The 12,326-nt window shown below is 46.3% G+C and overlaps 1 protein-coding gene across 8 annotated transcripts in view; it reads right to left on the bottom strand.

Annotated features, from left to right (window-relative positions):
* Positions 1-11,982, bottom strand: part of Svil (supervillin) — a 237,171-nt gene extending 225,189 nt beyond the window's left edge. For 5 of the 8 annotated variants that reach the window (XM_058580538.1, XM_058580541.1, XM_058580542.1 and 2 more), the window contains exon 1: positions 11,667-11,982. The gene's annotated coding sequence lies outside the window, so the exon portion shown is untranslated. Of the gene's footprint in view, positions 1-10,716; positions 10,986-11,666 lie in introns of those variants that run through there. The other 3 variants (XM_058580537.1, XM_058580539.1, XM_046448292.2) reach the window with 1 other exon arrangement.
* Between the last annotated feature and the right edge of the window lie 344 nt (positions 11,983-12,326).

Raw genomic sequence — 12,326 nt, 5'->3', positions numbered from 1 at the left:
GATGATGGAGGAGAGGGAGGAGCAGAAGGAAATGATGGAGGAGAGGAGGGAAAGAAGAAGAGGAAGGGGGAGGAGGAGAAGAAAAATATCTTGAAAGAGAAAAATTCTTTCATACAGTAACACCAGTTCTTTTCATCTTTCAACTCATCTTCACTCCCCTACTTGTACCAAAATCTTAAAATACTACATCATAGATATCCTCACATTGACCTACATTTGGTGATGGAAATGAATTCAGCAAACCTAAATACAATGGAGGCAACTCTGCTCATTAACTCTCCTTAGTTGTCCCTAAAATCCCAAACAATGGGAAAACCATTTGGAAAATATGAAAACATTAAACAGAAAACCCATTGTTGGGTAAACTATAAGCAATCCATGTGAATCTGGCAACCAAAGAGGATAAAAATCTTGGATGAGAAAAAGGGTTGGGTGAAGATTATGCGAACACAGCACTGAACTTGGCAAAGCCAACTTCAGGCTGAAGTGGGAAGTGAGAAGAAAATGTGTATTGAAGACTATGGGTATGGAGTACGCAAAATATGGATAGTGCTACAATCAGATATGGATGTGATCTGGACCTAGAACCAGTATCCGTGCTCAAAGGAAAAGTGAGAAGTTTCCCACAATAAGTCTGCAGTATTTTCTAAGATTCTTCTTTTTTGGGGGGGTCGGGGGGCGGCGGCAGTGTTGTTTTTGTTTTTGGAAGCCAAGCTACAAAAGATGGAACCAATTTTCACATGGAAAAAAAATAAAGTGCTTTCACTGCTGTAACTAACTTGTGTTTTCCTCCAGCACTGTGAGAACCAAGTACAGAAAAAAATAAATGCCACGCCATGAAAGCTTTTAGTTTTTTAAAAAATGATGAGGAAGTTATTTTTTTTAACACACAGATGTTGGGTTTACATAAATAATCAACCAAAACATTTTCCAACCATACAATTTTCTTGTCAAGCATATAATATGTTTTTCTTTTTCCTGGAAACTCAATGCTCAATCTCAATACAAAAAAAAATATACATATACATACATATATACATATACACACACACACATATGTATACACACACATACATGCCCTATTTAAAAATGTTATATCAAATTAATTTTTAGGAGTTGAACAGAAACAGTCTAAAATTGCTTGAAATAAGTCCTCTCTAAATTTGACTTCATGATCTATCACTTTTTCCAGGAATGTAAACTCTTAGCCTTATTCTCAGAACATTTGGATTTAAAATCTGATGGATTAAAAAAAAGAACTGTAGTCTTTAAATAAAAGCATGTTCACCTGTGGCATTTCCTCATTAGGATACACAGGTCAGGGATAGAGGTCTGGCTTTCTACTTATATCCCTACCAAAAGCCACATCTGAAACAGAAACAGGACAGACAAATGCTTTTTAAAGTCTCTTCCTTAGGCACAGCATAAGTCATCCTGAATAAGCTGCAGGTGTCCTCTTGGTCCCTTCTAGAAGAAGACAGGATTCAACTTCCCTTTCCATTCTCTCCTTTGTTTCAAAGGGCAGTAGGCTTCCTCCAACCTGCCTAGCCAGTACTTTTAACAACCACAACTGGGTGTTATCAGAAATACAGAGCCTTGCTACCCTTAGAAAGCAGGGACGTGGAGGGACAGTGTGGACTCCACCATGCTGGCGGTGAAGTAAACCAATAGCACTGCACAGGCGTGTCCTGGCAGGCATGCTCCTGCTCAGAGAAGGCTCCACTGAAGAACAGGCCCTAATGAAGAAGTTACCCTTCCCTTCAGCAGGGCTGAAATAGCACCACTCTCCTCACCCAAGCCCAGTTGAGAACATCAAGGCAGAAATTCAAGGCTGCTGGCAGAAGGCACAGCACCCAAAAGACAGAGTTGTGGGGCTACAGTCTCTCCTGGGTGACATTATTGTCACTGGCAGTTTCTGGAATGTTTAACAGAGGGAAAGAAAAGTCTCTAGAAATACAGTTGCCAGATTACTGAATATCAAGGACACTCAGAGAAGAAAATGCATAATCACAGACTCGGAGGAACTCTTTAGATCAGATCACCATGGATCTCCTTTATTCAGTGGCAGAGCTAGTGAAATCACCACTGTACATCCTCCAGACAAAATGGCTCTGGGATTTCTTCTTCCATTATTAATGTATTAGTCAACTTTCCATCACTGTGACAAAACAGCTGAGAAAAATCAACTTATAAGAAGAATTTTTTCAACTCGGGGTTCTGAGGTTTCTGTCCAAGATCACTGGGCTCAGCTGCCTTTGGTCTGTAACAAGCAAGGAGCATGTGGTAGAGGAAAACTGCTCAACTCAAAGCAACCAGGGAAGAGAGAAAGGGAGGGGGGCTAGTATCCTGACATCTCCTTCAAGGACACACCCCAAATAACCTAACTTTCTTTCCAGTAGGCCCCACCTCCTAAAGGTTCCACCACCCATCAACAGTACCACAGGCTGGCCACCTATGTTTAACAGAAGGGCCCTGGGGGACATTGAAGATCTAAATACAACACATACATAACAACTCCATGCAGTGAGGGAGGTACCGTGGTGACTGAAGTAGATTCCTAGCTGTAGAGGACAAGTATACCTAGGAATATACTGATAGAAAACCTGTCATTTACTGCAAGAAGGTTCATGACCTTGGATCCAAGTTCAAACTCAGACTCCACTGTGCATTGTCTGACCTCCTTTGAGATACTTAACCTACCAAGGCTTCTATTTAAGAAGACAGTGCTGACTGAAGGGGGGAGGAAAGCCAAGCCCGCAGCATAGGGCCTGGCAAGCAGCAGGCTTCAGCAGCAGCAGCCCCCACCAAGGCATCCTCCTGTGTCTCCATTACATCCGGGATGTGCTTCCATCACAGCACCTATGCTGATTTTCCTCAGCTGTATCCCCAAACGTGAGCTCTGTGAGGGCTTCACTCTACAACGCACTCTCAACACCAAGAATGTACGCAGATGTCCATGCACGTCACCCACACCTATACACACACATGTACATATGCCACGTGGCTGAGAAATGTTAGCTGAACAAATGAGTGATGGAACCAACAGTCTGAGCGCTTTCGTTTCTACATACTTCCAATCTCAAGAACCTTTCTCCAGAGGTCATTATAGATGGGCAACTCGACTAGGTTCAGAAGCGGGCGGCCACATCCTGATTCCACGTTCAGCAGCACCAGTTAAAGAACATCACTGAAATGAACATCCCTTGGGCACGTATGGCACAGTCCACACTGAAACATCAGTTCCTATCCCAACGTTGTAAACAGAGCCCCATATCTACTGGGGCAAGAAAACTGTGCTTTGGTTTAGCTGAGAAATTAAAGAACCAAATTTAATTGGGGCACAGGTAAGTCCTTTTACTTTTTTTTATAACTTGAAAAAAAGTAAAGCAAGGAGAAATGTAAATTAGGTAACTATATCTTTCTCTCTTTTTTTTATAAACCACAGAAAGAACAAGCATCACAAGACTCTGTCTTAAATAAACATAAATAATAAAATGAGCTGAGAATGTGGCTCAGTGGATAAGCACCCCTGGGTTCAATCCCTAGTACAAGAAAAGAAAAGAAAGAAAGAGAAATCTCTTATTTACTGAACAGATGGGAAGGCTCCGGAGAGCATAACCGTGGCCATGCCCAGTGGCAGCCATACTGTCCTCCCTGGAGCCTCTGCCACAAGGCAGAGCAAGAACATTCAGGAGCCAGAGGATCTATTCCTGATACTGGGCATAGCCCTTCCTGTTCATGGCTTGGGGAAAAAATGAAGATTCCCTAGTAGGGGTCAATCTTACAATGGTTTCCTAAAACTTTCTCTCCAGTATATGATTATGGACACAGGATCATGGTTAGGACATATCCCTAACAACCTTATAAACAAAAGGACCCAGTACAGTCTTTTCTTTTGAGGGGTGGGCTGCCCAGGATTGAATCCAGGGGTGCTTAATTACTGAGCCTTATCTCCAGCCCTTTTTTATTTTTTATTTGGAAACAAGGTCTCACAAAGTTGCTTAGGACCTTACTAAAATGCTGAGGCTGGCTTTGAACTTTCGATCATCCTGCCTCAAACTCCCAAGTCCCTGGGATTGACTACAGGCATGTGCCACTACGCCTGGTCCAGTACAGTCTTAATATAACAAATTGTTCATGACTTATGCAAACCCAAACTGGCCACAAAGCACAAACTCCCTCCCAAGATTCTGCAGAAACATCATTTGAAGGAAGAAAAAAGAAAGAGAGAGAGCCCAAACATTAATTCTGTTCTGTGTGTGTACATTTTCCATTTTTAAAGGAAAGGTTATCCAAAATAAGCTTACATGTCAGTTACTTTCAGGTACTGCCACATGAAAGGAAAGCCAAAATAAATTTCAATCTTCCCCCAAAGTTCAGGTCTCTAAATGACCTGACCTGACCAGTTTCAAAACGGGTGTTTCCAAGTTTCAATTCCAAAGAAGTATTTTGAAAAGCAAAAGTTCCCTCGAAATAAAAACTTTGATGGGAGTATATAATGTAATAATTATACTTAACTCAGGTGACAGCCAAATGGGATCAACTCAGGACAAAGGCAGAAGGGTCTGTAAATTGTTGGGAAAAATAAAGGGAAAAAATATATATCTATTAAGAAGCACTGTGGAAAAGGAGCAAGGGGAGGAGGAAAGAGCAGAACAGCCTGGAAAGAAACAAAGCCATGCACTGGAGAGCCTGGGAAAGTGTGGACACAAAGGGTCAGCAGCACTGGGAGCAGAAAGGGGGCAGCAGCATCAGCCAAAGCAAGAGCAGACAGAAGTAAGCAGAAAGGACAGCCGGGGTGGGGGGAACTTACCCCAAGTCAAGAGCAGGCTGGATAGTGGGGGGAAGCAATTAAACACCATGACAGATGGAGATAAGGGCATCTAAGGCAAATGCGTCCTTAAGACGCTTGAAACCTTAGACTGCAGGGAGGTGGCCAGGCAGCAGCAACCAGGAGCAGGAGGGGCAGAATGTCAAAGGGAAAACAAAGGGTCGAAGAATGAAGAGAAAGCTGCCCACATTTGGGGGTGTGGAGGGGAGCCACTAGGTACGCGTAGGGAGCAAGACTGCAGCTGCACAAGGAATACTAGAGCTATCCTAAGCAAAGCAGGGGCTCTCTGTGGCTGCACCCACAAAGCTCACCATCATCTCCCTCCTGTGGAAAAATAAATGGCTGCTGTTTCTAAACTCTAAAGTGTACAATGCTAAGGGGACACCATGGTCACCACTTCCAGGGGGAAATGGCTCATTTTCCAATAGTCCTTCTGTGAAAAGGACCAGACGGGTTAACTTTGACTTTCTGTCTGTATCTGATACCATCAAGAATTTTTTAACATCCCGAACCATTAAATCAGAATAAATCACCTGATGCTTCAATATGAAATTGCCCCTGAAAGGAGCAGGGACAAATGTGTTAGAAAGATGGCAACTGTGCGTTGGAGAGACAAGACTTAAAACACAACAGGAGAAGAGAACAACTGCTCTGTGCAGAGACGTGCAACGAGAGATTCATCCCAGTAATGCACCCAGTGAAAAACCAGGAAGATCCGTTATAGTCAGAGCAAGCACAAAAAGCCTTAGGAACAAATGACCTTTAGACCATTTTTTTTAAATGGATGTTTTGACTCTTTCAAGATTTAGCCAGGGAGAGTGCCGGATTCTGAGTCAGGAGATGGAAGTTCTGTGCTAGCCGAGGCCTGGTTACCGAAGTAGAGACTCAGTTTCCTCTTCTGCAAAACAGGAACCCCAGGCATCAGCCCTGAGAACCTAATGGGGTTCTTGAGTCTCAAATGAAAATGGCAGTAAAAACCAACTGAAAACCAAAACAATTTGAAAATCTGCTATGAATGTGCAAAAGGGATGAAGTAGAAGACTCATGAATGTGTAGAAAGAGCCCAGAAGGAGATTAAAGAGCTTAGAACTGCAGGTCCAACTCAGCAACTATGAGTCACTAGCAGTTTCCAAATCAAGGGCCCCTAAGAGTTAGAGGAGATTCAGAGTCAGGGGTTTTATACATGTCCAAGTGATTATGGTTTATTTTATAACCTCTTATAGAACAAAGGGGATTGAAGCTGACTGGATCCCAATAAATGACTGTGATTTATGCTGTAGCTACTAGACGGTCATTTATTTACCATTCACAGTAATGAGGAACGTAAGACATCTTACAGTGCCGGGCAGGAGCTGGGAGACACAAAGACTAAGGTGAGACAGGTGTCTTTACAGGAACACAAGACCTTAAGTACATGTACTCAAGCTTTGACATACCATATAATGCCCCTTCTGTCATACTGGACCCAGACTTTCCTCCTTGACTTCCTTTCTCCTGGCACATCAGTTTGCTAAACTCTGGCTTTATTTGAGCTGTCATGATCACAACACTGTTCTGAAAACAGAGGTGCCTGAAGAGGTATGATCACAAAAAGGGCCTGCCTCTACCACAGCCCTCCCAGTTCCCCTATTGGTTTATGTCTGCTGTTTCTAAACTGGAGCCCACTGTGTCTGGGCCCAAACCTTATTCATCTTCACCTTGTAAACACTCAACATAAGCCTGGCTGAATTAAACTAAACAGCCAGATCACCTTGGGTAAAAGTAACAGCTTCTAAGAAATTCAAATTCTCTCACTGCCAAAGCAAGTGCCAAGGCATGGCCAGAGTGAGTACCTTCCAGCCCTAACAAATGCAAAATAACTTCTTGTCTGAAAACACAAAACTATTTCATGCAACAGAAGAATGTATAGAATTAAACCTGATTCATATGGCAAAACATTTTTTTTAATTTAATATCAGTTCCATTCCCTTATTCATTAATGAAATATAAAAGCCGCCTACGTTTTAAGTATAGAAAAACTGTACACAGGCTGGTTATCCTAAACATTAAAAAAACAAAACATTAATTTGAAAAAAAATGTTAATTGTGACATTTCCTTTTAAATCTTCTCCCCTGTCAGACTTTGTCTGGAATAACATTGACATAAAAGAAACAAATAGGGACTATTTACAATGGCTACAGTTTAACAAAGGCTCCTGGATTTTTTTACCTTCCTTGGTTACTGAACAAAAGCAGCAAATGTAAGTACAGTTGCCCCAGCAGCTGGCAAGTTCCCTCCCATAGGAGAAGAAGTTGTGGAACAGCTGGGGAATGCAAGATGCTTTTGAACAAGCTGCTATGTGATCCAAAATAACGCTGCCTGTTTATCTTCCCTACAAAGGAAGCGACAGCCCAGAGCAGGTCTGGCGCATGCCCGGCAGCTGCTTCTGACTTCACAGTGGGAGCGCAAGTGGCTACAAATGGAGCAAGATGCACAAAAGAGGGGGGATCTTGCTTCTAACCCTTTACTCGCTGCCAAGTGGTTACAGGGTGAGAGAAAGCTGCATTTCACATCCAAGCGTCAACCCTATGTAATGATGATCCTTCTCTTACTCCCATATGTAAACAGAAAGATAACTTTTACCAAAACTATACCATCCATTGTTTAACTTATTATATGGTTTCTAGAGTTTTAGCCCATAATTTATCATTTAAAACATAAAAGCACAAAGTCCAGAATTATAAAACAGCAAAAAAGAAAACTAATTCTCCACTTAGGTTTCCTGAATTGAAAACCTTTCAAGTGTTTTCACACATGAAAATAGGCACACTGGTTGTGCCCTACTTGTTCAGCTTAATTGATTTGTACCTCATTCTGTTACCCTCTAAGGTAGTTTAGCAATTTCACTCTATTTCAGCAAATATTTTTGAAATATTACATACCAAACTCTCCTTCCTCCTCTTATCAACTTGGTGGCTCGCTTTTAAGCAGACTTTCAGAAAATATTCTATTTTCCAAGAAGATGATCCTTCTTGTCCAAGTTTAAGCCACTATGGTTTTCACAGAAGCAGATTTTTTTAGTACTATAGATGACTAATCAATCAAAAAAAGAGAATACTTGCTACTTGTTCTATAGTTTGTTTGGCTTTCAGCTAATTTTATTAAAGTCCTGCCATCTTGTCATTAGGATACTGGCTTTAAATTTAAAGGAAAGGGAAATGGCTGGAGGGGTAGCCACAAAATTACATAGTGGCAAAAGCAGGAGGAAAGCCCTGCACTCACTCAGTCTCTTGTAATAATTCCTTCAGCAAACTTTCCCATCACTACTAACCTCTTCTGCCCCCCTCAACTTGCTGACAAAAAGAAGAGGAAATCCCTAACTGCACAATATTGCAGTGTTGACGAAAAATAGTGAGTTTGAGACAGCTCTCATCTTACTTTACTTCTCCAGATGAATAGCAGAAGGGGAAAAAGTAGGAGTCTATTCTCAAACAACACCATTATTAGTTAACATGTATTGAGCAGCTACTGTGCACTAGCCACTGTGCGAAGTGCCTTATGTGGATTATCTAATTCAACCCTTGAGCTTCAATCAGGAACCACCATTATTACCCCTGTTTTAAAGGAAGAAAGTGAAGCTCAGAGAGGTTAAGCCATTGTCCAAGGTTGCAGAGTAATAAATGGTGCTGGCAGCATTTGAACCCAGCCATTCTGAGTTCAGAGGTTTGCCCTTACTCATCATGCCTTGCTATCTCCAGGAATGGCAGGGCAGTAGGACATTCTGAGTCACAGACTGTCATTCCAGAGTTTCAAACCTTTTTCTTTGAGGCAAGGTATTTTTAAATAACAGTCACAATATCAAAATCCTATATTTTAAAACTGAGCTCTGTGTTGCATAGAGGTGTGTGGATTAAGCATATTGTTAGACCTTCAGGGGGTTAACTTATCAGTTAGTAAGGTTGTCTGTTATTTGCAAAGAGACCTCACTTAACTTTAAACACACATTCAGCACAGTGGCAATATCCCACACACAGTTTAAACAGGGCAAGAAACTCCTGCTCCTTGTAACAGGGAAGGCAAACAGAGCTCCATGCTCTGTACAGTTCCTGAGGCCAGACTCACCTGCCTAATGAGATAGCACACAAAGCAAAGGGCAGCTACTTCTGACATTCTGTGGAACTGTCATATAATTCTAAAGATTTTGAGAAGGTGGCTTTTCATAAACCTTAAGCTTTAAAAGTTGGTTTAGTTGAGATGCTGGCAATAACAGAAGCCAAAAATGTGTGGAAAGTCAATCAAACCTTAATGCCTAACAGAAGCAAACCTTAACTTGGGGTTATACTGTATAGCCAGTAATCCATTAAAAAAAAAATCTTCAGTAACAGCCTTTGCCAAAGAAATTGGAACAAGTAAGCAGTCCTCTTTGGAACAGAACTCATGGACTTGTTTGTCTGATTTCAGTAGGTATGCTCTATCACCAAGTTACTTTTTTTTTTTTTTTAATTTTGAGACTGGTCTCACTAAATTGCTGAGGCTGGCGTGGAATTTGTGATCATTCATTCTGCCTCAGCCTCCTAAGTAGCTGGGATTACTGATGTGTGCCACCTCACCCAGGTCTGTTAACCTCCTTAGGCCTCAGTTTCTTCATCTGTAAAACAGAAATAAACTTCTGGGAGGAAGCTGTGCGGTTTAAAAGAGCAAAGTGAAAATCCTGCCAATGTATGTAAGATTCTCTCTTGTATTAGGCATTCATCAAAGCTGGTTCCTGCCCTTTCTTTACAACACAAGGGTCTGGAATTAGACAAGACATGAAAAGATGAATTTCCTTCACTGACTACTGGGGGTTGGGATTCACACCCGCAGAGAGGACCTGGCTTTCTCTTTGCAGCTCTTGCTCATCTCCAGTACAGGTCCTGGAAGCATCTGGCGCCAGCAGAGACGCTGTGTCTGACATCTCCAGGGCAATATTTGTGCGCGTGCTAGATCTGCATAAAGTTACCACAAGCCTCGTGGATAGAGGTGGGGTGTTTGGTAAGGAGCTCCTTTTATTGTCCCAGCTGGCCTCTTCCCTTCCGAGGAACTCCCAATTGTAGTAAACCTTCAGACTTCAAAGGATCTGGACTGCCTATGCCAAAAGCGCTTAACTCCGCACCTGACCCAGATTGTGGCCTGGACTGGAGCCTCCCCGCCTCTCACTCACAGTAATGCAATTACCTCCTTCAAGAGGTGCTGGGGGCTCCGGATTGTCACCGGAGGACTAAACCACTCCCCATCGGGGAGTCCACTTGGGCGTATACACAGCAGGGAGGGGCATGGGCGGGCGGTGGTGGCAGAGAGAGCGGCGCGCCTAGTTCAAACCCGCGCAGGTCCCCGAGGGTGGGGTACGGGTGGGGGGCCCCTGCAGCTCTCGCCATTTACCAGCAACAGCAAGAGAAGAAACACACGACGTGCAGTTCTAAACACTAACACCCCGGGACTCCCTATTCCCCGCCCATCCTCCCCGCGTAACGGGCAGCTCACTAACTTCCCGAAACTCCACGAAGAGAAATCCCAGCCCGGCCCGCTCTTCCCGGCGGCGCGCGCCAGGGCGCGCCGGGGACGGAAGTGGGTGGAAGCAGCTGCCGCGCCGCGCCGCGCCGCGCCTTTGTTACTGCTCCGGGACCTAGTGGGCAGCCCGGGGGACCCTGTGGCAGCAGCTCGGGGATCCGCCGCCCCCTCCCTGCGGGCGCCTGCTAGGTTCCCGCTCCTCCCGGGACAGGACCGCCAGCAGCCACAATAAATCGATCCCACCTCTGGCCTCAGCCTCGAGGGAGGCGCAGCGGCGCGTACTAGTAGGGTCTGTCGGCCCTAGCCCCAAGCTGTCGTTCTCTGCCCTTAGGCTACTGCGACCAGGGACATTCCTCACCTTCCTGCGCTTTCTCCACACCTCCAGGTGGCAGAGTCGCGGCTTCCCGCCGGACAGCGGCTGAACAGCCCCGACTTCTCAGTAGCGCCCCGGTCACGCCCCGCCTCTTTCCCACTGCGCTACGATCGGGTCTCCCCTCTCGGGATGATTCACGTCGCTCCTTACCTGGAGGTTCGCACGAGTCCCCTCCCCTCCGCCAACCCGCAGCTATCGGGAGCTGGCGCCCTCTGCCGGGCCACCAGGCGAGAGCACCCTCGGGACCCGACGAGGGACAGAGTAAAGAAGGTAGAAGAAAGTGGATCCAAGCCGAGCGCAGGGACACCGTTCCTCCCACCGCGGGTCACCCACTTCCCGAACACCGGCCAGCGCGCAGGGGACCGTTCTCTGCCAGATTCAGACCACAGCTGTGCACGCGCTCCCAGAGTTACCCTCCTCGCGGTCCAACTGGTCCAACTCTGTCCCCAGGAGGTGTCCGGAGGAAACGGAGACAAACCGGCCTGTTCACGTCCTATTTTAAAACACTGGGAAGGCAGTTTTTATTGGTTCGAGTGTGAAGATTGTGTCTTGATCTCAGTAGCTCTCCGCTGCCTGAATTAAAGGGAGGAGGACGCCTCCGGGTTCCGGGGCTAGGAAAAGGTTTGAGCGAGTTGTAAGTGCGGTCATAGCCACTGGGGTGTGGGGGTTCCCGGACCCCAGTTAGGGCTGAAAGCCTGGCCGGCCGATTTATGGTTCACGCAGCTGGGGGGAGTGCCTATCCGATTGACTCGCTCTATCTCCTGAGCAAACTCTTCCAGCAGGTTAGCTTCTTAGCCTCCCACAAGTCCTGAGAGAAACTTTGGCGGGGAACAGCGTGAAGAAAGAGAGGATATCTCGGCTGGGGGGGGGGGGGTGTCAGCGTCCCCAAGCTGAGCATGTGCTACCAGGAGCCCAAACTTCCCCACCCCACTCACCTTGTCCGCACGCTCCTGCCCAGCCCCAGCCGCAGGGTCGCCCTCGCCCACCTGCCGGCTCAGCGGCCACACGAAGTTCCCCGAGATCCGGGGGACGACGCAGTCTAGCGCGGGACCTCGGTGGCAACGACACAGTCCCCTACTCAAGCTGGCTCTCCAGGAGAGGCCAGGGGAAATTGGCACGACCTCCAGTCACTGCCGCTGCCTGAGGGGAGTTAGTTGGAGCTGACCAGGCTAACCCAGGCGCGTCCTTCCCCGAAAGCCAGCAAGCGATTCCCGGAGCGGCAGGCGGGCGCCGTGTTATTAATTGTAGGGCCCTCGGGTGTCAGCCGCCAGGCGCTCTGAGTGGCTCGGAAGGCAAGTCAGTCCGGCCCCGGCCTGACCCACCCCCTCGGCGCGCTCCCGTCCTGGCCCGGCCCGGGGACGCGCCCCCGCTCAAGGGCTGGAGGCTCCCGGGTGTTGGGGTTCCCGGGGCTCAGATCTCTCACCCGCTGTCACATGCCACTGCCGGTGACTGCAGAGGCCAGAGGAGTGCCGCTTACCTTCGAGACCCAATGCCGGCACTCTGAGTGTCCTGCGGTTCTAGGGATAAAACCTGGCAACGTGGACGAAAGTTGCAGCGGTAGCTCCCGGGACAGTTGCCAGGGAGACTGTCTTCGC

Source organism: Marmota monax, unplaced genomic scaffold (genome assembly GCF_021218885.2).
Source record: "Marmota monax isolate L192 unplaced genomic scaffold, Marmota_monax_Labrador192_F-V1.1 WCK01_AAM20220418_F8-fsc00066, whole genome shotgun sequence".
Taxonomy (NCBI): Eukaryota; Metazoa; Chordata; class Mammalia; order Rodentia; family Sciuridae; genus Marmota; species Marmota monax.
The sequence above is the reverse complement of the archived record's forward strand: the minus strand, read 5'-3'. Positions and strand labels throughout refer to the sequence as shown.